At 43.3% G+C, this 24,231-nt stretch overlaps 2 pseudogenes; both read left to right on the forward strand.

The window, feature by feature from the left end:
* The first annotated feature begins 2,108 nt into the window (after positions 1-2,108).
* LOC147082095 (beta-1,3-galactosyltransferase 5-like) lies at positions 2,109-3,848 on the forward strand (annotated as a pseudogene).
* A 16,536-nt stretch (positions 3,849-20,384) lies between these two features.
* LOC147082096 (putative G protein-coupled receptor 139) lies at positions 20,385-21,539 on the forward strand (annotated as a pseudogene).
* Positions 21,540-24,231: the final 2,692 nt, after the last annotated feature.

Raw genomic sequence — 24,231 nt, forward strand, 5'->3', positions numbered from 1 at the left:
TTCCCCCCCCCTGTCCTTTTGTTGCTCTCTCACACCTGGCAGCTATCTCTTGCCCTGTCAGTACACTTTACACCTAATCTCAGCCTATCACCATCTCGTCTAGCTCTTTTACTTCTTTTGTTTCTTTCACTTCTTTTGTCCGATCGCAGCCCTGCCTTCGATCTATTTCCTTTTCTTTCCAGTTTTGAAGAAGGGTTCGACCCGAAACATCAACTAAAATTTCTCTCCACGGATGTTGCCTGACCTGCTGAGTTTTTCCAGCATTTTCTGTTGTTATTTCGGATTTCCAACATCTGCAGTATTTTGCTATCGTACAAGTTATGCTGGACCTTTATAAAGCTCTAGTTAGGCCACAACTATGCTATTGCATACAGTTATGGTCACCACAGTTTAGGAAGGATGCGAAGGTGCTTGAGCTGGTTCAGAGGAGATTTTCCAGAATGGTTCCAGGGATGAGGGTTTTTATCCAGAAGGTTAGGTTGCAGAGGCTGGGTTGTTCTCCTTGGAGAAAACGAGTTTGAGGGGAGATTTGATAGAGGTGGACAAGATAATGACGGGTTTGGATAAGGTAGACAGAGAATGGCCGCTCTCATTAGCTGATGATATAAGGACTGGGGGATACAGATTTAGCTTTAGATCTCCACTGTTTCTAGCATTGGACCTCTAATATTTCTAGCTTTGAAATTCCAGTTTTTCTAGCTTTGGACCTCTAATATTTCTAGCTTTGAAATTCCAGTGTTTCTAGCTTTGGACCGCTAATATTTCTAGCTTGGAAGTTCCAGTGTTTCTAACTTTGGACCGCTAATATTTCTAGCTTTGAAATTACACTGTTTCTAGTTTTAGATCTCCACTGTTTCTAGCTATGAACCTCCAGTGATTGTAAATTTGGACCTCCACTGTTTATAGTTTTGGACCTCCAATGGTTCTAGCTTTGAACCTCCAGTTATTCTGGATTTGGACCTCCACTGTTTCTAGATTTGAACCTCCACTGTTTCTAGATTTGAATCTCCAATGTTTCTAGCTTTGAACCTCCAGTGATTCTAGATTTGAACCTCCACTGTTTCAAGGTTTGAACCTCCACTCTTTCTAGATTTGAACCTCCACTGTTTCTAGATTTGAATCTCCACTGTTTCTAGATTTGAACCTCCATTGTTTCTAGTTTTGGAGCTCCAATGTTTCTAGATTTGAACCTCCACTGTTTCTAGATTTGAACCTCCACTGTTTCTAGATTTGAATATCCACTGTTTCTAGATTTGATCCACCACTGTTTCTAGCTTTAGATCTCCAATGTTTCTAGCTTTGAACCTCCAGCGATTGTAGATTTAGACCTCCAGTGATTGTAGATTTGGACCTCCATTGTTTCTAGCTTGGGATCTCCACTGTTTCTAGATTTAAACCTCCAATGATTGTAGATTTGGACCTTCACTCTTACTAGTTTTATACCTCTACTGTTTCTAGCTTTGACTCTCAACTGTTTCTAGCTTTGGGCTTCCTCTGTTTCTAGCTTTGGATCACCACTTTTTCTACCATCAAAACATTATTCCTTTTACTGTATTTATAAATCACTGCTGACAAGATGAAAACCCGTTCAGACCCTCCTGTAACCTTCGACTTTTATTATGTTAATGGCGACTTCAACTTATTATATTAGACCAGTTACTGGGTTTTAAAGTCAGGGACAGAGGAACACCAGCCCAACAAGTTAAGAGCTGCTATGATGATTCGGCATTAACGTTTACATTACCAAGGCGAGTAAATGGAGATCAGATACAGATCAACCATGATCCAATTGAATGGCAGAACATGTTCGATGGGGTGAATGGCCTTCTACTATTCCTATGTTACTAATCAAGCCAAATAATCTTAAATTGCTAAGTGTTTCCCCTTGCATTGCCCGGATACCACCAAAATCAATGTGTTTATTTTGTTTTACAGTTGATTCAAAACATGAAGATCTTTCCTGGTGCAATATGTGGTTTCAAATTTCGTCCAAAAAAATGTTTACTTTTTTTGTGATCCTTTTGGTGACACTTGGTATATTTGGATATTTACTCTGCAACATTCCTGACCCTTGTCTTTACACAGAATTAAATGACACTTCCTATTTAATGTGACCTGATAGGAGATGTGATATCAGTCCCACATTTCTGGTCCTTCTCATCACCAGTGCCCAGGACTAGTTCGAAGCTCGCTCGGTCATTTGCCAGACCTGGGGGAGAGAGCCGACAACACAGGGCAAGAGGGTCATGACCTATATCCTGCTCGGGTACAGCCAGGAGCATCAAGAGCATCTGCTGGAGGAAGGTTTGCTGCACAAAGACATCATACAGAAAGAGTTCAGCGACACTTATTACTACCTGAACACCAAGGTGCTGATGGGACTGGAATGGGTGAGCCAATTTTGTCCGTCTGCCTCCTTTGTGATGAACACCGATTCAGACATGTTTGTCAATGTTGATTATTTAAGAGATCTCTTGTCGTGAACCAGTCGCAGGAACATCTACACCGGCCACATACAGAGATATGCAAGACCTGTCAGGGACAAATCCAGCAAATGGTACGTGAGTGAACAGGAATACTCTCTGGAAATGTATCTGCCATACTGCTCCGGCACTGGGTACGTGCTCTCAACTGATGTCGCCTGCCGAGTTTGGAACGTTGTGAATACCGTCCCGAAATTGAAACTCGAGGACGTTTTTGTCGGTCTCTCTCTGGCTAAGTTGAAGATAGCGCCGGTGGAACTCCACTCATGGCAAACGTTCCACATTTCAAAGGTCCCATTTTCTGTTTGTGACTTTTGTAAATTCATGGCCTCTCTTAGGGTGAAACCCTCCAACTGCTGATCTACTAGAAGACACTGGCAGATGCAGAAACTGAGGACTGCCCTGGAGATACGTTAAGGGGGCCAACTTGTCCTTTGCCCCTCCAAATGCCACTTGCTCCAGTCCATTTATTGAGAGGCATCACTGCATGCTGTCTGAACCCATCACTGCGGCCGCAGGGGTGCAGGCAGAATACTCACTGCCCCTCCAAAATAAGCTGTGTCAAGTGCACTAAGGTGTTTCTCGGAGATTCGACAAGGTGTTACGGTTCTCTACCCTTTATTGGAATTTGTAGATCTCCTTTGATTCACTACATTCTGTTCACTTTTAGGAAGGTTAGCTCCAGTATCGACTTCCATGCTGTAATTAAATGCTCCTTCCAGTTGTGGTGCTGCCGAGCCTCAGTTTGACATCTCCCACTTCCTCCGCCTGTATCAGAGAGAAGCCAAATCCACATCTCCGCTTCCCAAATTGCCATTTACCTCGATTTATGACCACAAATAATAATATAAATTCAAGATATGTAAAGATGTTCATTTTTAAGGGAGTTAGCCATTGAACCAGAGAGAAGATGAGATTATTTTTTGTCTCGCAGCAACTTCTTATGATCTGGAATGCAGTGCTTTAAAATGGTTGTGGAAGCAGTTTCAATAGTAACTTTCAAATTAATTGGATAAATTCTTCAAGGGGAAATCATGCTGGGCTATGGGGAAGGATCAGAGGAGTGGGACTAAATAGAGGCTCTTTCACAGAGCCGGCACAGAAACAAGTTTCTTGATCAATCAATAAATTTAATCAAAGAGATGGTTGAAAATAATATCTGTCATTTTTTTCAGTAACTGAAATGTCTAATCTTCAAAATAAGTATCTAAATAAAAACAAAAACATCATTTTCGCATCAACATCATTCAATCTAATGATTGCATTGTTTTAAATATTTATTTCAGGGCCTTCCATGAAGATTTACCTTCAAAGCCTCAGCATATCTCAGAAACTTGGGTTTACATGAAGATTTTTAACCTTTGAATTGTTAAATAAATCTTTCAAAGTCACATGTACATTCTAAGATGTTCGAATTTCTGAATCCCAGAAAGCCACATTTCATATTTCCCCCAACTACCTAACAACAGTGCCGTTCTCTGTGTTCACAAACTTTTAGGCCACATTCCCAGTGCTCACTGACCCCAAGTCTGGAGTCAGTGCTCTGACACCCTGAGATCCCCAATCATTTTCCCAGGGCCCTAAAACTAATGCTAAACCGTGAAACCTCAATGTACAAAAAAAACGTCGCTCTTACAAAACGGAAACTATCCATTCCGCCCATTCAGTCAATTACTTTATTTACCCTCCACACGAGCAAATAGCTCCACATTGACCGCCCCTGTTCCAAAACAAGTTGCGAATTTCAAGGTAATTGACAGGAAAGCCAGTGACGTCATGAAGAAATATTATTTTTGTACAGCGAGTCGTTGTTATCGGGAATGCAACACCTGAAAGGGTGGTGGGGACAGAATCAATAGTAAATTGCAAAATGGAATTGGAAACGGCAATAACCGTTGCTGTAAAATCCGTCTCACGGCATGTTATGAAACAATGAGAGTTTATTCTGTCCCGTTACAAGTTTAAATGTCCCTGTACTCCTAATTTATAGGAGGGGGCAGTCTCTCACTTTATTTCCCCATTAAACTGGATCCACAACGAATTCAGCTGTAACTTGCGCGAAATTTTTGGCAGAGATAACAGAAGTTCTCTCCCCGAGCGGGGCCTCACACACAGCTGGAAGATTAACTGATGTTCCCGGGTTAATTGTCCCCGTTTAACCATAAGATGATGGGACGATAAAGGGTTACTTGATGCGGCAAATGTATTTGGAGATTTGTCATGGTTCATGTCGGGACAAGTGACAAAGGGCAAAAAGGGCGGCGTTCTAGCTGAGGGATTATGTGGAGTGAGGAGCTAAATTATCAACCAGGTCTTCAAGGGTGCTAATCTCAGCATTATTACCCGGGCCACGTTCTAATTGTTACAGAGACAAGCAGACCAGAAAAGTGAACACATGGCTGGATGAGTGGTGTATGAGGGAGGGGATCCATTTCATGGGGCAAAGTACAGGGCAAAGAGATAGCCATACCGTTGGAACATGTTGTACCTGAACTAAGACAGAACCAAGGTCCTAGTGGAACGTATAAATAGCGAGGCAAAAACACATTATTCTCAAAAATGGGGTGGGGGGAGGATTCAGTCATAAACAACAGTAAAAATTATAATTGAACGATAAAAAGGATAAGAGCAGATTGCAGGTCATGACGTGATACTCCAGTGAAGGTAGTACTAAAATAATTAAAGCAGTTACAGCAGGCGAGACAAATAAGAAAGGTGTTAAGTTGAACGGTGTAAGAAAGACCGCATCAGGTCAAATACGTGTGCTACATACTAATATATGGGGTATAAGCAATACATTGAATGAATTGGAGGCTGCAATGTGTCAAATGAATCCGAGTTTGCAGATGATACAAAGTTGGGTGTGAAAGTAAGGTGTGAGGCAAATGCAAAGATGATGCAAAGCAATATAGACAGGTTACGTGAGTGGGAAAGAACATGGATGATGGAATATAAGATGGAGATGTGTGACCTTATCCACTTTGGTAAGAAAAAGAGGAAAACAGAATATTTTTAAATGGTGGAAGATTGGGTCATTTTGGACTTCAATTGAAACTATGTGTCATTCTACACTGCAAGTTAGCCTGCAGGTGCAGTTAGGAAAGCAAATGACATATTAGCTGTGTGGTGGACCTGCGAGAGGCATAGAGTCAGCGAGAGGAGGATAAAAAGAGCGTGGAGAGGAGGCCTGGGACCGGAGCTGAGCGGTGGACCTGTGAGAGGCACAGAGCCAGTGAGAGGAAGAATAAAAGAGCACGGAGAGGAGGACTGGGACCGGAGCTGAGCGGTGGACCTGTGAGAGGCACAGAGCCAGCGAGAGGAAGAATAAAAGAGCACGGAGAGGAGGACTGGGACCGGAGCTGAGCGGCGGACCTGCGAGAGGCACAGAGTCAGCGAGAAGAGGATAAAAAGAGTGCTGAGAGGAGGCCTGGGACTGGAGCTGAGCGGCGGACCTGTGAGAGGCACAGTGTCAGCGAGAGGAGGATATAAAGAGCATGGAGAGGAGGACTGGGACCGGAGCTGAGCGGTGGATCTGTGAGAGGCACAGAGTCAGCGAGAGGAAGAATAAAAGAGCACGGAGAGGAGGACTGGGACCGGAGCTGTGTGGTGGACCTGTGAGAGGCACAGAGTCAGCGAGAGGAAGAATAAAAGAGCACGGAGAGGAGGACTGGTACCGGAGCTGAGCGGCGGACCTGCGAGAAGCACAGAGTCAGCGAGAGGAGGATAAAAAGAGTGCTGAGAGGAGGCCTGGGACTGGAGCTGAGCGGCAGAATTGCGAGAGGCACAGTGTCAGCGAGAGGAGGATATAAAGAGCATGGAGAGGAGGCCTGGGACCGGAGCTGAGCGGCGGACTTGCGAGAGGCACAGAGTCAGCGAGAGGAGAGAGAGAAGTAAAAATAATTGAAGTGTGACGTCACCAGAAAGCAGGTAAGTGATTGGTTGGTGAATATTGCTCTCTTTCTCGCTTTTTTTCCAAATTTAATTTCCGTGTTTTATAGTTTCTAGGGTTCCTGTTGCATAGCGGTGAGTGCTGGTAAAGAAGGGCACTGAGTATATAATTTAATTGTAGTGTAATTAGCGGTATTGATTTGATTTAATTTAATTTGAATTAATTAAAGGGTAATTAATGGCAGAACTGCTCGGCTCTGTGGCATGCTCCTCCTGCTCTATGTGGGAAATCAGGGACACTTGGTGTGTCCCTGATGATCAAATGTGCGGGAAGTGTATCCAGCTGCAGCTACAATCAGACCACATTGTGGCGCTGGAGCTGCGAATGAATATATACTGAAGCATTTGCGATGCTGAGCACATTGTGGATAGCATGTATAGGGAGTTGGTCACACCGCAGGTAAAGTCTGCACAGGTAGGAAGGGATTGGGTTACAACCAGGCAGACTAGTAAGCGCAGGCAGATAGTGCAGTGGTCACCTGTGGCCATCCCACTTTCAAAGAGATATACCACTTTGGATATTGTTGAGGGGGTTGGGTTCTCGGGAGAAGGCAGCAGCAGCCAACTTTCTGGCAGCATGGGTAGTCATGCTGCACAGGATGGGAGGAAAATGTGCGGGAGAGCTATAGTGATAGGGTATGCTGTTGAAAGAGGAATAGAAAGGCGTTTCTGTGGCCACAAATGAGACTCCAGAATGGGATGTTGCCTCCCTGGTGCAAGGGTCAAGGATGTCTCGGAGCAGCTGCGGGGCATTCTGGAGGTGGAGGGTGAACAGACAGTTGCCGTAGTGCAGATATGTACCAACAATATAGGTAAAAAACTGCATGAGGTCCTAAAAGCTGAATATAGGGAGTTAGGAGGTACATTAATAAATAAGCCCTCAAAGGTAGTAATCTCAGGATTGCTACCAGTGCCACGTGTCTGGTTAGTGTAGAAATAGAAGGATATTTCAGCTGAATACTGGGCTAGAGGATTGGTGCAAGGGGGAGGGATACAAATTCATGGGACAATGGAACCAGTTCTGGGGGTGGTGGGACAAGTAAAAAGTGGACGGTTTGCACCTGGGCAGGACCGGAACCGATGTCCTAGGGGCAATGTTTGCTAATGCTGTTGGGGAGGGTTTAAACTAAAATGGCAGGGGGCTGGAAACCTGTGCAAGGCGACAGAGGAAAGGTAAGCAATGGATAGAAACAAAAGGCAGGAAGGAGAAAAGCAAAATTGGAAGGCAGAGAAATCAAGTGTGGAAATCAAACAGGGCCACATTGGAGAATAATTCTAAACAGGACTAAGAGTGTTAAAAAATCAAGCCTGAGATCTTTGAGTTTAATGTGAGGAGCATTCATAATAAGGTGGATGAATTAGCTGCGTATATAGATGTAAACGGGAATGAGATCATTAGGATTATGGAGACTTGGCTCCAGGGGGACCAAGACTGGGAATTGAACATCCAGGGGTATTCAATATTCAGGAAGGAAAGGAAAAAAGGAAAAAGAGGTGGAGTAGTATTGCTGGTTAAAAAGGAGATCAGCAATAGTAAGGGAGAATATTAGCTCTGATGTTGTGGAAATTGTATGGTAATAGCTGAGCAATACCAAGGGGAAGAAACCGTTAGTGGGAGTTGTATACAGACCCCCAAACAGTAATGCTGAGTTTGGGGATGGCATTTAACGGCAAATTAGAGAAGCCTGCAATAAGCGCAGTGCAGGTATCATGGTTGACTCTAATCTACATATAGATCGAGCTAACCAAATTAATAAAAATACTGTGGAGGAGGAATTCGTAGAGTGCATACGGGATGGTTTCCTGGACCAATATGTTGTGGAACCGACTAGAGATCAGGCCATCTTAGACTGGGTATTATGCAATGAGAAAGGATTAATTAACAATCTTGTTCTCCGAGGCCCCTTGGGGAGGAGCGATCAAAATATGATGGAAATCATCTTTAAAATGTAAGAAGTCACACAACACCAGGTTATAGTCCAACAGCTTTATTTGAAGTCACAAGCTTTCGGAGCGCTGCTCCTTCATCAGGTGAAGTGGAGAGATGCATAAAGACACAGCTTATATAGTCAGAGAATAATGTTAGATGTTTATAGGTAATCTTTCTAACTGCCATTTATCACACCTCGGCAGAGAGATAATCACAGCAATCAAAGGTGTGAATGGTGTCCAAACAAGTCACTCAGGAAAGCATTACATCAAAGAACAATGAGGTGGGGTCACAAGGGGTCAAGGACATTCAGCCTCTGATCTGCGGGTAAGCATTCTCCAAGGTGGCCTTTGAGACACACGACAATGCAAAATCGTCAAGCAGAAACTGATAGCCAAGTTCCGCACCCACGAGGACGGTCTGAACCGGGATCTTGGGTTCAAGTCACGCTACATGTAACCCCACCTGACGTAGGGTCATCCAGACTCGAGTCATCATTGGCTTATTCTCTCTACACAGATGCGGCCGGACCTGCTGTGATTTCCAGCAAAAAAAATTTTTTTTGTCTGTTTTTCTGTTTTTCACACAGACCCCAGCATCTGCAACATTTGACCCCTTGTGACCCCACCTCATTGTTCTTTGATGTAATGTTTTCCTGACTGACCTGTTTGGACACCATTCACACTTTTGATTGCTGTGATTATCTCTCTGCCGAGTTGTGATAAATGGCAGTTAGAAAGATTACCTTTAAACATCTGACATTATTCTCTGACTATATAAGCTGTGTCTTTGTGCATCTCTCCTCTTCACCTAATGAAGGAGCAGCGCTCCGAAAACTTGTGACTTCAAATAAAGCTGTTGAACTATAACCTGGAGTTGTGTGACTTCTTACATTTGTCCACCCCAGTCTAACTCCGGCATCTCCACACCATCATTAAAATGGAGAGTGAGGCAGTTGACTCAGAGACTAGGCTCCTGAATTTAACTAAAAGAAACTAGGAGGATATGAGGCACGAGTTGGCTAGGATTGATTGGTGAACGTTACTTAAAGGGCTGACGGTGTACAGGCAATGGCAAACATTTAAAGATCGCATGGATGAACTCCCAAATTTGGTCATCCCTGTTTGTCATAAAAATAAAACAAAAAAGGTGACTCAACCGTGGTGACAAGATACATTATGGATAGCATAAGAACCAAGGAGAGGACGTGTAATTTGGCCAGAAAAAGCAGCAAACCTGAGGGTTGGGAGCAGTTTAGGATTCAGCAAAGGAGGACAAAGGGATTAATTAAGAGGGGTAAAATAGATTATGAGAGCAAGCTAGCTGGAAACATAAAAACTGACTGTAAAAGGTTCTATAGATATGTGATGAGAAAAAGATGGGTGAAGTCAAGCGTAGGTCCCTTGCAGTCAGAATCAGAGGAATTTATAAAGGGGAACAAAGAAAAGGCAGGCCAATTAAATACATACTTTCGTACTGTCTTCACAAAGGAGGACACAAATAACCTCCCAGTGATCTCGGGGAACATAGGATCTAATCAGAGGGAGGAATTGAATGACATCAGTATATGAAGGTAAGTGGTGTTAGGGAAATTGACGGGATTGAAGGCCGATAAATCCCCAGGGTCTGATAATCTGCACCCTAGGATACTTAAGAATGCCCTAGAAATAGTAGATGCATTGCTGCTCATCTTACAAAGATCTATAGACTCTGTAACAGTTCCCATGGATTGGAGGAGAGCTAATGTAACCCCACTATTTAAAAAAGTTGGCAGAGAGAAAACGGGGAATTATGGACTGGTAAGTCTGACATCGGTAGTGGGGAAAAAGCTAGAGTCCATTATAAAAGATGTAAAAGCAGAGCACTTGGAAAACAGTGACAGGATCGGACAAAGTCAACATGGTTTTACAAAAGGAAAATCATGCTTGACTGATCTACTGGAAATTATTGATGATGTAACTGGTAGAACATATAAGGGAGAACGAGTAGATGTGGTGTATTTAACTTTCAGAAGGCTTTCGATAAGGTCCCGCATAAGAGATTAGCGTGCAAAGTTAAAGCACATGGGATTGGGGGTAAGGTACTGTCTTTGATAGAGAACTGGTTGGCAGACAGGAAGCAAAGAGTTGGAATAAAAGTGTCTTTTTCCGAGTGGCAGGCAGTGACTTGTGGTGTACCGCAGGGATCAGTGCTAGGACCCCAGCTATTCAAAATATATATAAATGATCAAGCCGAGGGAACTAGATGTAATATCTCCAAGTTTGCAGATGACAAATAGGTGGGTGGGCGTGTGTGCTGTGAGGAGGGTGCTGAGAATCTCCCGTATTATATTGACAGGTTGGGTGATTGGGCAGATGCATGGCAAATGCAGTATAATGTGGATAAATGCGTGGTTTTCCACTTCGGTTGCAATACAGGAAGACAGCTTATTATCTGAACAGCAATTGATTGGGAAAAGTGGAAGTGCAACGATGCCTGAGTGTCCTTGTGCACCAGTCGCTGAAGGTAAGCATGAAGGTGCAGCTGGTGGTTAAGGAGGCATATGGTATGTTGGCCTTCATAGTGAGAGGATTCATGTACAAGAGCAAGGATGTATTGTTGCAATTTTACAGGGCCTTGATGAGACCACACCTTGAGTATTGTGTGCAGTTTTGGTCGCCTTATCTGAGGAAGGATGTTCTTGCAATGGAGGGAGTGCAGCGAAGATTCACCAGACTGATACATGGGATGGCAGGAATGACGTATGAGGAGAGATTGGGTCGATTAGGCCTGTATTCGCTAGAATTTAGAAGAATGAGAGGGGAGCTCATTGAAACTTATAAAATTCTAACAGTACTGGACACACTAGATGCAGGAAGGTTGTTCCCGATGGCGGGGGAGTCCAGAACCAGGTGTCATAGTCTAATGATAAGGGGTAAGCCATTTGGGACTGAGATGAGTAAGAATTTCTTCACCCAGAGAGTGGTGAACGTATGGAATTCTTTACCACACAAGGCAGTTGATGCCAATTCATTAAATATATTCAAGAACGAGTTAGATATATTTCTTTAGGCTAAGGGCATCGAGAGATAAGGGGAGAAAACAGGGACATGGTACTGAATTTGGATGATCATCCATGATCTCATTAAATGGCAGAACAGGCTCGAGGGGCCGAATGGCCTACTCCTGCTCTTATCTTTTCTGTTTCTATGTTTCTATTACAAACCGATTGAAGTATAATATTAAATCAGTCACTCTGCAATTTTATACGTCCTTGCTAGGGATGTTGAGGATGGGGATGTTCATTGATCTTTCTCCCTCCGGTTAGTTGTTTAATTGTCCACAACCATTTATGACTGGATGTGGCAGGACTGCAGAGCTTTGATCTGATCCATTGGTTGTTGGGTGACTTAGCTCAGTCATTAGCATGTTGCACTGCTATTTAGCATGCATGCACTCCTGTGTTTTAGCTTCACCACATTGGCACCACATTTTCAGGTACGTCGGTTGCTGCTCCTGGCATGCTCTTCTATATGCTTCATTGAACCAGGGATGTTCCCCTGGCTTGATGGTAATGGCAGAATGATGGATATGCCAGGCCATTATAAGATCGCAGAGGGAACCTGGATCCAATTGATTCGAGGTTGAACCGTACTGGGGACAATAATTTCTCCTTATGCAGCACAAGCAAGGCTTAATACATTACAGTGTTTGAGCAGTCGTTTGGAGAGGACACTTGAGACTTACATTAATCTGTTAATCTCCGGGTAGAAGCGCAACCGTGAAAAAGTTGCACCCTATGTCTCTGGTCACTCCTCTTCCTTTTTCTCCCGAGTGTCTCCTTGAATCTTCCTGAAATCTTCTACACAATGACCCAGAAATTCGGGTCCCCACGCAAGAGTACACGCTGGGTACTCATGCATCGGCCCAACGAAAGTGCCGGTTTTGTGCATGCACTGCACATGCGTGGGAAACCGGAACTTCCATTCCCTTCAAAGAAGGGGTTGACAGGTGGAACGCGTGCACCAGAGAGGCAGTGCGTGCGCATCAAACTTACGTTTTTTTTGCAGGTTTCTCCGGGAGGGTAAGTCTCCAGCAGTTACACTTTTACAAAGCAGACGCAAGGCCTGCTTCTAACAAGGTAAGTGGTGAATTAATTAAAGTTAAAACATTTTTCCACAGGTTTATTATTCTTAAATACTTTAGCGAAAGATAATGTTATTTTTAGCCCCATTAGATTATGTAATTAATTTTTTCAAAGTTTTAAATTATTGTTTAAAATAGTTGTTTCTTGTTATTTATAGATATTTAAAAAATATTGTCCCAGAAATTCGGGTCCCCACTCGTGAGTACGCTCTGGATACTCGCGTGTAGGCCCAACCAAAGTGCCGGTTTTGTGCATGCACTGCACATGCGTGGGAAATCGGAAGTTCCATTGCCTTGAAAGAAGGGGTTGACAGATGGAACGCTTGCGTCAGAGAGGCAGCGCGTGCGCATCGAATTTATGTTTTTTTTGCAGGGTTCTCCGGGAGTGTAAGTCTTCAAAAGTTACACTTTTAAAAAGCAGGCGCAAGGCCTGCTTTTGACAAGGTAAGTGGTGAATTAATTACAATTAAAACATTTTTCCACAGGTTTATTATTTTTAAATGCTTTAAAGAAAGGTAAGTTTATTTTTAACCCAGTTAGAACATGTAATTAATCTTTTCAAAAGTGTAAATTATTGTTTAAAATAGTTATTTCATATAATTCATAGTTGTTATAAAAATGTGATTTTGTAAAATTAATTGAAGTTTTAGTGATGTTTTGGGGCTTATAGTATTTATAGGTTTGACAGCTCTTCCTGTCAAATTTATGAATGAAGCATTCCCTGCTACCATTGGTTCTCCATGGCCCACATGATCCCAGGGGATGCTTTGAACTAACTACGCCCCTGGTATACGCAAGCACTATGCGCCGGCAGTTGCAGGTGGCCCAGGATTGGAATACCACGGGGGCCCACAGCACAACGTCCAGCGCGCAAGGTAAGTGCAGGTTAGAGGCTTGTGCCCTCGGGAAGCCTCTGACACGAATTTCTGGGCATTTGTGTCTGTTAAGATCCCCCTGTTATACACTTACTCGCATTCAAAACCTTTTGGACTCTTACTGTGCAATTGCTGGCTGCCATCCAAAAGCCCTCAAATCAAATCACAGAGATGCCACGTCCGCTCCTACTTGGCTTACGCATGTTCTAGACATAAGATAATAATACATCAACTGTTTTTGACCAACAAGACACATATTTGGGTTAATTATGGCAATACAACGGCACATGTCTCCAGTTTGCAGAGATATAGCGTCCTAGCTGTTTCTGTGAAAGGCTTAGGTTTTCGTTTCGTTGGAGAAGTCGTAACATTCCATTACAGTGGCAGCTACACCTGACCTTGCCTCTCAGGCTAGTTGCACTCTATGTATCATCCTTACTGTGGCTAATATCCACCTTTCACCCACAACCTCCCTATTCGGCTATAGCAATTCTCTTTCTCACCCATAAGCTTACAGCATAAGTACATCATTTTAATTATAAGCGCAATGATTACAAAAATATAATTCAGGTTACCATTACATAAAAATGATGATAACAGATTTCTACATTTAATTCATATACATGATTATAACCTCATTACAGATGATTGGATTGGAGGCAGTTATAGAGTGGTGTTCCCCAGAGGTCTGTACAAGGACCATTGCTTATCTTGATATATATTAATGACTTGAGCTTGGGTTTACAGGGAACAATTCAAAATTTGCAGATGACAGAAAACTTGCAAGTATAGTGAACAGTGGGGAGGATAGTGGTAGACTTGAAGAAGACATAGGCAGGTTGGTGAAATGGGCAGACACGTGGCTGATTAAATTTAACGCAGAAAAGTGTGAAGTGTTACATTTTGGTGGGAAGAACGAGAAGAGGCAATATAAACTAAAGTGTACAATTCTAAACTGGGTGCATGAATAGCGAGACCTGAAGGTGTTGGTGCTCAAATAGTTGAAGGTGGCAGGGCAGTTTGAGAAAGCGGTTAAATAAACATTCGGTATCCTGGGCTTCATAAATAGAGGCATAGAGTACAAAAGCAAAGAAGTTATAATGAAAGTATATAAAACACTGGTTCAGCATGAACTGGAGTATTGTGTCCAATTCTGGGCGCCACACTTTAGCAAGAATGTGACGGCCTTAGAGACATTGCAGAAAATAATTCCGAGAATGATTCCAGGGACGAGGGAATTCAGTTACGTGGATAGACTAGAAACACTGGGGATATTCCCCTTAGAGCAGAGAAGGTTGAAAGTAGATTTCATAGATATATTCAAAATCATGAGGGGTTTAGACGGAGTAGATAGAGAGAAACTGTTCCCATTGGCGAAAGGGTCGATGAACCAGAAGACACAGATTTAAGGTGATTGGGAAAAGAACCAAAAGCAACATGAGAAATATTTTTTTATGCAGCGAGTGGTTAGGACATGGAATGCACTGCCTGAAAGGCTGGTGGTGGCAGACTCCATCGGAGCTTTCAAAAGGGAATTGGATAAATACCTGAAGGAAAAAAATGCAGGGCTACGATGAAAGGGCGGGGAAGTGGGACTAGCTCAAGTGCACCTGCACAGAGCCAGCACGGGCTCGAGCGGCCGAATGGCCTCTTTCTATGCTGTAAATATTCTGTGTTTCTATGATTATAGATATTTATTATAAGATATTAAATCAATATTCTAAAATCCAATTAATGCATGATAATCTTGCACCATGGCTTTACAGATTGTGGTCTTATCCAATTTTGTGGCTGCTGATGGCGCACGGCGTCTAGTAGAAGCTATGTTTTGAGCTGCTAATTCTGTTCTGAATCATTTAGCAAGGTGGTCGTGCCACACAACACGTTGGAGGTTCTCCGCAGTGAATAGACGGCACTTCGTCTCGACAAGAACTGTGCGGTGGTCTCTCCTAAGTATACTGTCATAAACAGATGCATCTGCGACAAGTAGATTGCTGTGGACGAGGTCAACTAAGTTTTCCCTCGTGTTGTTTTTCTCACCACCTGCCCCAAGCTGAGTCTGGCAGCTATTTCCTTCTGGAGTCGGCCAATTCGGTCAGTAGAGGTGCTACTGAGCCAGTTTTGATTTTGGACATTTAGGTCCGCCTCTCAGAGAACATTCTGTGCCCTTGCTACCCTTAATGTTTCTTCCAATGGTGTTCAACATGAAAGAGCACTTCTTCGTCACTGATGGAGGCTGGTATGTGCTAATCAGCATGAGGTTTGCTTGCCCATGTTTGGCCTGATGGCATGAGACTTCATGAGGGCCGCAGTCAATATAGAGTATTCCCAGTGCCGCAACTTCACGAATGCATACCACACTGTTGGCACATCTTGGAGGTTTCCCCTGCTGGTGGGACAGCACATACCCACGGATGGTGATAGAGGAGCCTTGGACATTAGCTGCCGGACTGGGCTTTTGGCAGGTGGTGAGAGAACAATCACGAGAGTAAAAACTACTTGACCTCGTCCTCACCATCTACCTGTTGCAGATGCATCTGACAATTACAGCACTGATAGCAGTGACCAGCGCACGGTCCTTGTGGAGATGGAATCCCGTGCTAAATGGGATAGAATCAGATAAGATCAAGCAGCTCCAAGCTGGGCTCGGTGAGGCGCGTGGCCATCAGCTGCAGCAGCATTGTATTACACCTGAACCTGTAAACTCATGGCACAGCATATCCCTCATTATGCTGTTACCATCAAGCCAGGGCCTTTGCAACCTTCTTCAGCCAGTATTGCTGAGTGGATGAATCGTCTCAGCCTGCTCCTGAGATCGCCACCTTCACAATTAGCTCAGAAATTCGGGTCTCCACGGGTGAGTACGCACGGGGTACTCACCTGTAAGCCCAATGGAAGTGCCGGTTTCCTGCATGCACTGCACAAGCGCGGGAAACCGGCACTTCCAGTCCCCTGAACGAAGTGGTTCAGAGGTCAAACACGTGCACGGGAGAGGCTGCGCGTGCGCATCAAACTTAGGTTTCTTTTGCAGGTTTTCCCGGGAGGGTAAGCCTCCAGAAGTTAGACATGTAAAAACAGTCGTAAGGCCTGCTTTTTACAAGGTAAGTGGTGAATTAATTAAAATTAAAACATTTTTCCACAGGTTTATTATTTTTAAATACTTTAAAGTGAGGTAAGTTTATTTTTAGCCCCGTTAGAAAATAAAATTATTTTTTTCAAAAATTTAAATTATTGTTTAAAATAGTTATTTCATGTAATTTTTAGTTTATTTAAAAAATGTGAATTTTTTAAAACATTTATTTGAAGTTTTAGTGCTATTTTGGGGCCGAGGTATTTGTCAGTTTTGACAGCTCTTCCTGTCAATCTTATGAATGGAGCACTCCCTGCTCCGATTGGCTCTCCAAGTCCCACATGATCCCAGGGGACGCACTGAACTAACTGCGCCCCCGGGATACGCAAGCACTGTGCACCGGCAGCTGGACCAGGCCCCGGATCGGAATTCCACGTGGGCCCACAGCTCAATGGCTGGCGCGCAGAGTAAGTGCAGGTCGGGGGCTCGCATCTGCGGGAAGCCCCCGACCCGAATTTCTGGGCCAATGTCAGTTTCATCCAATTCGATTCACTCCACGTGACATCAAGAAACGACTGAGCGCGCTTGATACGGCAAAGTCTGTGGCCCGACAGCATCCGGGCTGTGGTGCTGCAGATTTGTGCTCCAGATCCAGCTGCACTTCTAGCCAAGCTCTTTCAATACAACTACAACATTGGCATCTACCGATATAGTGAAAAATTACCCCGGAATGACCTGTCAACAATAATCAGGACAAATCAAATTCGGCCAATTAACGCCTCATCACCTTACTCTCAATTATCAGCAAAGTGATGGAAGGTGTAGTCGCCATTGCTATCAAGTGTCCCTTAATGATCAATAACCTGATCATGGATGCTCAGTTTGGTTTCCACCACATTAACATGGCTCCAGATCTCATTACAGCTTATTCCAAACATGGACAAAGGATCAGAATTCCAGAGGTGAGGTAACGATGATTGCCCCGGACATCAAACAGCATTTGACCTAGTGTGACGTCCAGCAGCCCTGGTAAAATTGACGTAAATGGGTTTCAGGGGGAAAATAATTCTCTGGCTGGAGTCATACCTAGCAAAAAGGAAGATTGTTGCAGGTCAGTCATATCAGCCACAGAACATCGCTGAAGTATTTCCTCAGGGCAGTGTTCGAGACACAACCATCTGAAGCAGCTTCATCATTGAAGTTCCAGCCATCATAAGAACAGAAGAGTCCGGATGTTCACTGCTGATTACAGAGTGTTCCGTTCCATTCATAGTTCTTGGGATAATGAAGCCCACATGCAGCGAGAGCAGGACAACTTGCGGGCTTGGGCTGAAAAATGGCAAGAAATATTGCTGACAGACATATGCCAGGAAATGAAAAAATGCAAAAAGAGTGAGTGTAACCACCTCCCCTTGAAAGCCAACGGCATTACCATTGTCGAAACTCCCAGCACAAACATCGTAGGAGACACCAATGACCAGAAAATTAACAGGAGGAGCCAAATAATTAATGTGGCTGCAAGAACAGGTCAGAGGTCGGGTGTTCTGCGGCGAGTATCCCACCTCCTGACTCCCCAAATTTTTTCTCCCATTTACAAGGCAGGAGTGTGATGGAATACTCCCCACTTGCCTTGATGAGTGCAGCTCCAACAACACTCAAGTAGCTCAACAGTTCCAGGACAAAGCAGCTCTCTTGATTGGCACCGATTCACCACTTTAACCATTCACTCCGTCCACCTCCGTTGCACTGTGACTGCAGTATGTACCATGTACTGCAGCAACTCGCAAAGTTTCTTCGACAGCCCCTCCCAAACATGCAAACTCTGTCGCCTGGAAGGACAAGGACAGCAGGCACATTGTGAAAACGACCACCTGCCAGTTCAACTCCAAGTTACACACTATTCAGACTTGGAATTATGTCTCCGTTTCTTCGTCGCCCTTCGGTCAAGACCCTGGAAATCCCTCCCTAACAGCACTGTGGGAGGACTTTCAACAAATGGACAGCAGTTGTTTAAGAAGGCGGCTCACCACCAAATTCTCAAGGGCAACTGGTGATGGGCAATAACGTTTGGCCTTGACTGTGCACACCAACATCCCATGAGCAAATAAAAAAAACGTCAGAAGCAGTAATGGTAGAGATGAGTCATCACCCATTGGCTTAGATTATTGTTACCAGCAGTAACATTTGAGATGGGTCACTACCAGCAATATTAAAATCGGATCACCAGGAATAATGGTGATTAGGGTCACCTACATTATTATTAGAGCCATGTAAGCACCAGTAATATGATCGTAGAGTCACCAGCAGGAATGTAACAGTAGAGGCATAGCCATTAATGTTAGAGTAGGGTCACCCCCAGTCATGTTAAAGTAGAGCCACCGCAAGTAATGTTTGAGTAGGGTCACCCCCAGTCATGTTAAAGTAGAGCCACCGCAAGTAATGTTTGTGTAGGGTCTCCCCCGTCATGTTAATGTACAAGCACCACCAATAATGTTAGTGTAGGTGCATCACCTGTTTGTTAGAGTAGTGTCTTCACCAGTAATGTTAGAGCAAGGGCACCACCAGTGACGTTAGAGTAGAGCCACCAACAGTAATGATAGAGTAGAGTCAACACCACTAAAGTTAGATTAGGCCAGCACAAATAATGTTAGAGTAGGGTCACCACCAGTAATGTTAGAGTAGAGTCAGCACCACTAAAGTTAGATTAGGGTAAGCACAAATAATGTTAGAGTAGGGTCACCACCAGTAATGTTAGAGTAGGTTCACCACCTATAATGATAGAGTAGAGTCATCACCATTATTGTTGGAGTAGCGTCACCATCAGTAATGTTGGAGCCGATTCAACATCATTCATCATCACAGTAAAAAACACAGTTTAATTAGACAATGGATGAGCGACAATTTCACCAAATTAAGATGAGGCTCCAAGAAATCAACGCAATATCCGGGGGAATATTTGCTTTATCCTTCAGGATTTACTGGACACGCGCAGAGTGCAGTGCTTCTGGGATTACTTTCCGTTAATGGATGCTAATAGACGGAGTTTCATGGACTGAGCTGTTCAATTTCCCCATTGGCGGCCCGGGCGCACTGAAGTTGAAAATCGCTCCTTGTTTTTTAAGTGACTGTAACTAAAGCCAATTATTGTGTAACCGGATTTTCCCACCGGGGCACCGATTGATCTATAAAGGGGGAGCATTTACGGATCTCAGAAACACTCAAGCCGGAACCGTAAAGTAGCTCAGAATTCACACAAATCTTAAAAACAATGGTACGGCCAATAATTCTACAGATACGGGACATTTACTACCATGTCCTCGCAGCATTTGGCATTCCCGGTAAGTCAATGTATACTGTTGCCTAATACCTGTTGACTATCTCAGTGTTAATGTAACAGATTCCGAGCATGTCCACACTGCAGAGTCATTTATTCACCGGGATCAGTCGGTGAAAATCAACGGCAATCACAGTCGCCCGCGCGACCGCTGAGGTGCTGTTCCGGTCGCTGGATCGCGGGCACCGGGCGCTCAATGTTCCTCCCTATACTGAGGGAGGGCGAGGCTGATTCCACGGCCTCCCCAACAACACATAGCTAAGTAAAGAATGTGTTGCTCAGTGCCCATCGTAATCACGTCTTTTGTGCCGTTGTTCCCTGTCTACATTATGTTGATAATAACTCGGACTGCAAAAACTTCCATCCAACAGGCGTTTTACGAAATAAATTCCACGCTGGAAGGAGCTCCCCTCCTCTCTGCAGCGTTTGAGTATAACTTGAACGCTTGTTTTTTATCGGAGTTGAGAATTTTATTTGTATTATATCTTTCCATTAATTGCCGTGTAATTATATTTAATACTTGACTGAAGTTTGCTGGACGGACGGCGTGTTTTCAGCCCCTCGATATTGAATGTTCAGTGATTTCATTCCTTTAAATAAAGTGTCTTCACCATCGCCTATGTTAATTAAAAAATCCGTGCGATTAACGCTAAATAGGGACACATCTGAACATTTCCCCACAATAATCTGTGAGATTTATCTGAATGACCCCGTTACTGACCTCTTGTTGCTCCTTCTTACAGCGAACCTACTGACAATCGTGATTCTCTCCAGAGGAAACTGCGGCCTTTCCAGATGTATCTCTGTCTACATGGTGGCCATGGCAACAGCAGATCTACTGGTCATGATCGTCAATTTATTAGTGAACCGCATTTTACGTTATTACTTTCCACATACATTCCTGTCGTTAACTGCTGTCTGTAAGTTCATTATATACCTGCAATGTGTCGCACTCTATCTGTCGGTGTGGTTTACAGTCTCGTTCACATTTGACCGATTTGTAGCTATATGTTGTAAGAAGTTTAAATCCAAGTATTGCACAGTAAGAACTGCAGCTGCGGTTATAACAACGCTCTCTGTCCTGATCTGTTTACAGAGCCTCCTCTATTGGTTTGCATTTGAACCTGAGCGAATAATTAACAATGTTCACTGGGGTTGCCGCTCCAGAGCGGAGTTTATTTCATCGCCTGTAGGTGTGGCGTTTTCCTGGTTACGTAGCATTTGTTTTTCTTGGCTTAGTTATGCTTTGATATTACTGTTTAATTGTTTGACAGCCAGACGTATTTTAGTGGCCAGTCGAGCCCGCAGGGGACTCCGGGGTCACAGCAGTGAGAATCATAGCGATCCAGAGATAGAGAGCCGAAGGAAATCGATCATTTTACTGTTCTCTGTATCGGGCAGTTATATATTGTTGTGGCTGACAGCTGTAGTATCTGTTTTAACTGCCAGTCTGATAAGCACCGTGCATTACAAAGGAGATTATGCAGCCCCTGCCTATATTGCCACTGAAACCGGATATATGCTCATGTATTTGAGTTCCTGTACAAACACGTGCATTTATGCAGCTACACAAACTAAATTCAGGGAAGAGTTAAAGCAGCTGATGAAAACTCCTTTGACATTTATTTGCAAATAAATAAACAATAAAACAAAATTTCTGGTCCAAACTAGAGAGCAAATACTATGGTTTGCTGTAGTGAAAATTGAAAGGCATCAGAGAACAGTTACTTCACTTTGTGTCTTGTGTTTGATGTCTGCTGCTTTCCCCTGGTGAACATAATCGATACCCGCTAAAACAGCGCACTTCCCGCTCAAGATCCAAAGGGAACAGTTATGACTGAGCTTCAGCAGTGGAGTAGAACATGTGGGCGTCAGCGTTAACCTGCTTACACCGTAGTTACTGGTATGAGACGCCCCAGTATAATTAATAGTTAAAGGTTTCTTTAATGTAGAACCTATGTGATACAATCGTGGTTTTCTGCAATTCTGTAATGTTGGTGTGAATGTTGCAGGCGCTGGTCTCCCCATCAGACTCCTCCCCACATTGTGTCCTGGACCAATAGAACGGGGCCTGTCTCCTGATCAGTGTCTCATGATGGAGACAGTAGGAACTTGACTCGTCAATGTGACACTAGACATCTTTGTTCACAGATGTTTACTTAAATCCCAAACTGGTCATCGAAATGTTGTAGAATTGATAACAGGGGAACAGATCATTTTAGCCAAGGAGTTCGTGTCCGCATTTACACAGCACCCGAGAAAATAGCTCCATTCACTTTAAACCCCCTGATCTCAACATCCCATCAACCTATTTTTATTCATTGATATATACAATTTAAACTTGAAATGGACGTAATTTCTCCCTCTGTGAATTCCACAACCTCACAACACTCCATGTAAAGAGTGTTATCCTACTCGCAGTTCTAAATCACTTCCGTTTATTCCTTTATCTATGGCAGTTAGGTCTTGATCCTGAACTAATGCAAACTCTCTCATTCTATCAATGCTATCACGTCCCTTCTTAACGAAAGTCACTTTGGCACGACTCGTCGAAAGATATAAGTCTGGAATCAATGTACAATCTTTTGAAAACAACCCTACTTGAAAAGGTTAATGTGGTTGTGGAGAGTTTAATGTGTAAAACCAATGGGTAGAGATCTGCACAAAAGAATAGACCGCGATAGATATACGTTGCTGATGAGATATAGATTAATGCTGACATGAAATACTCTAATCCTACGACGGAGGGCACTGTACGGGAAGGGAAAATCAGACTGTCCTGAAGTCTGCTAATGCTATACTGTATTGGTTTATCTTAATGTATTAATGTTTACCTTTAGCCTTTGCCTCTTAAGCATTTAATTTAAAGTAGCACTGAGCTGATGAGCGAGGGCTCACCCTGCAGCAATGATCAGATTCAGGATGCAGTAAGAAGAAATGTAATTAAAGTCACATAATTTTAAACTGATTCATATATTTCATAGAACTTTGCTCATTTGATAACAGTGTTGGAAATCTGTTAATTATGTAAAGGAAAACATCTGAAATGTCATCATAATTTTTTATTCGTTCATGGGATGTGGGAGCGCTGGCAAGGCCAGCATTTATTGCTCATCCCTAATTGCCCTTGAGAAGGTGCTGGTGAGCCGCCGACTTGAACCACTGCAGTCCATGTGGTGAAGGTATTCTTACAGTGCTGTTAGGTAGGGAGTTCCAAGATTTTGACCCAGCGATGAAGAAGGAACGGCGATGTGCTTCCAGGTCAGGATGTTGTGTGACTTGGAGTGGAACTTGGAGGTGGTGGTGTTCCCCTGAGCCTGATGCCCTTGTCATTCTAGGTGGAAATGTTCGTGGATTTGGAAGGTGCTGCCGAAGGAGCCTTGGCGTGTTAATTTGTACAAATAGCACAGAAATAAAGACAGAGTTATAATTAAACTTGGTCAAATAGCAATTAAAGGAACAAGAGTGAAATTATTGTTCATATAATGAACTAAGCTAATTATACGGGTCAGCCAAGAGGAAAACGTGCTCTTTAAGTAAAGATAACTATCATTTATGATAAAAGGATGAGACCATTAAATTTTCCTTATATAGATTTGTATTTTTACTTCTATATGATTAGATAATGCAAAATTGTGAGGATTGATACGAAGAGGCAGTGGAAATGTGACAGTTTGGACTGAGCATTCGCAATGGTCCAAGTAACTGAGTTCAGAATTACAACACGTTTGAATCCCCAACCAACAATCAGCAGCTGTGATTGTAGTTAGTAACTTTAATTGTATGATTAATTACTATTGCTTATACTTTGTGCTAAAATACCTATGCCACATCACTTCAATGTTCAAGAAGTTGATTGAAGACAATTCGCTGACAATAGCTTCAGTACGTTGTGAATGAGCTTCATTTATTAATCGTGATTAAGTGCCCTATTAAACCGTCACTCTTCAAAGTTCCTCTTGATCCTGAGCTTCTGTAAAAGACAAACTCCACTTGGTTTCAAGTCTCTCGAGAGCCCAGGCTTTGCCAATCCGGCTGCCATCCAGCTTCTGCGGAAGTGATTATGAGTTTCGAGTAAGTCTGTGTAGCAGGCACATTCTCATTTAACTGGAATCAGTCGTACATAAGGCACCAGTAAGGCTTCATGCAGAGGTTTTCATTCCATCAGACTCAGATGCGATGCATCTGCACACAGCTACAATCGTGAGAAGTCGCTATGTAATCAATCGCATCATCCAAATCAAAAAGTAAAATAGAAAGCAAAGTTAACAATTGCATTAACGTGTCAAATTCCATTCCATATGGTTGTGATTCTCGACCTCGTTTCTAATTAAACAGCCAGGACTTAAAAATCATTCTTCCATAAACTTTTCCAATTCTGATGAAGGGTTCAATCTGAAACGTTGCTTTTAATTGTCTCTCCTCCATGCGGCCTGAGCTGCTGAGTGTTTCCAGCATTTTCTGTT

This window comes from Somniosus microcephalus, unplaced genomic scaffold (assembly GCF_052327205.1).
Source record: "Somniosus microcephalus isolate GS21.2 unplaced genomic scaffold, FLI_Smic_1.0 scaffold176, whole genome shotgun sequence".
In the NCBI taxonomy this organism is placed as follows: Eukaryota; Metazoa; Chordata; class Chondrichthyes; order Squaliformes; family Somniosidae; genus Somniosus; species Somniosus microcephalus.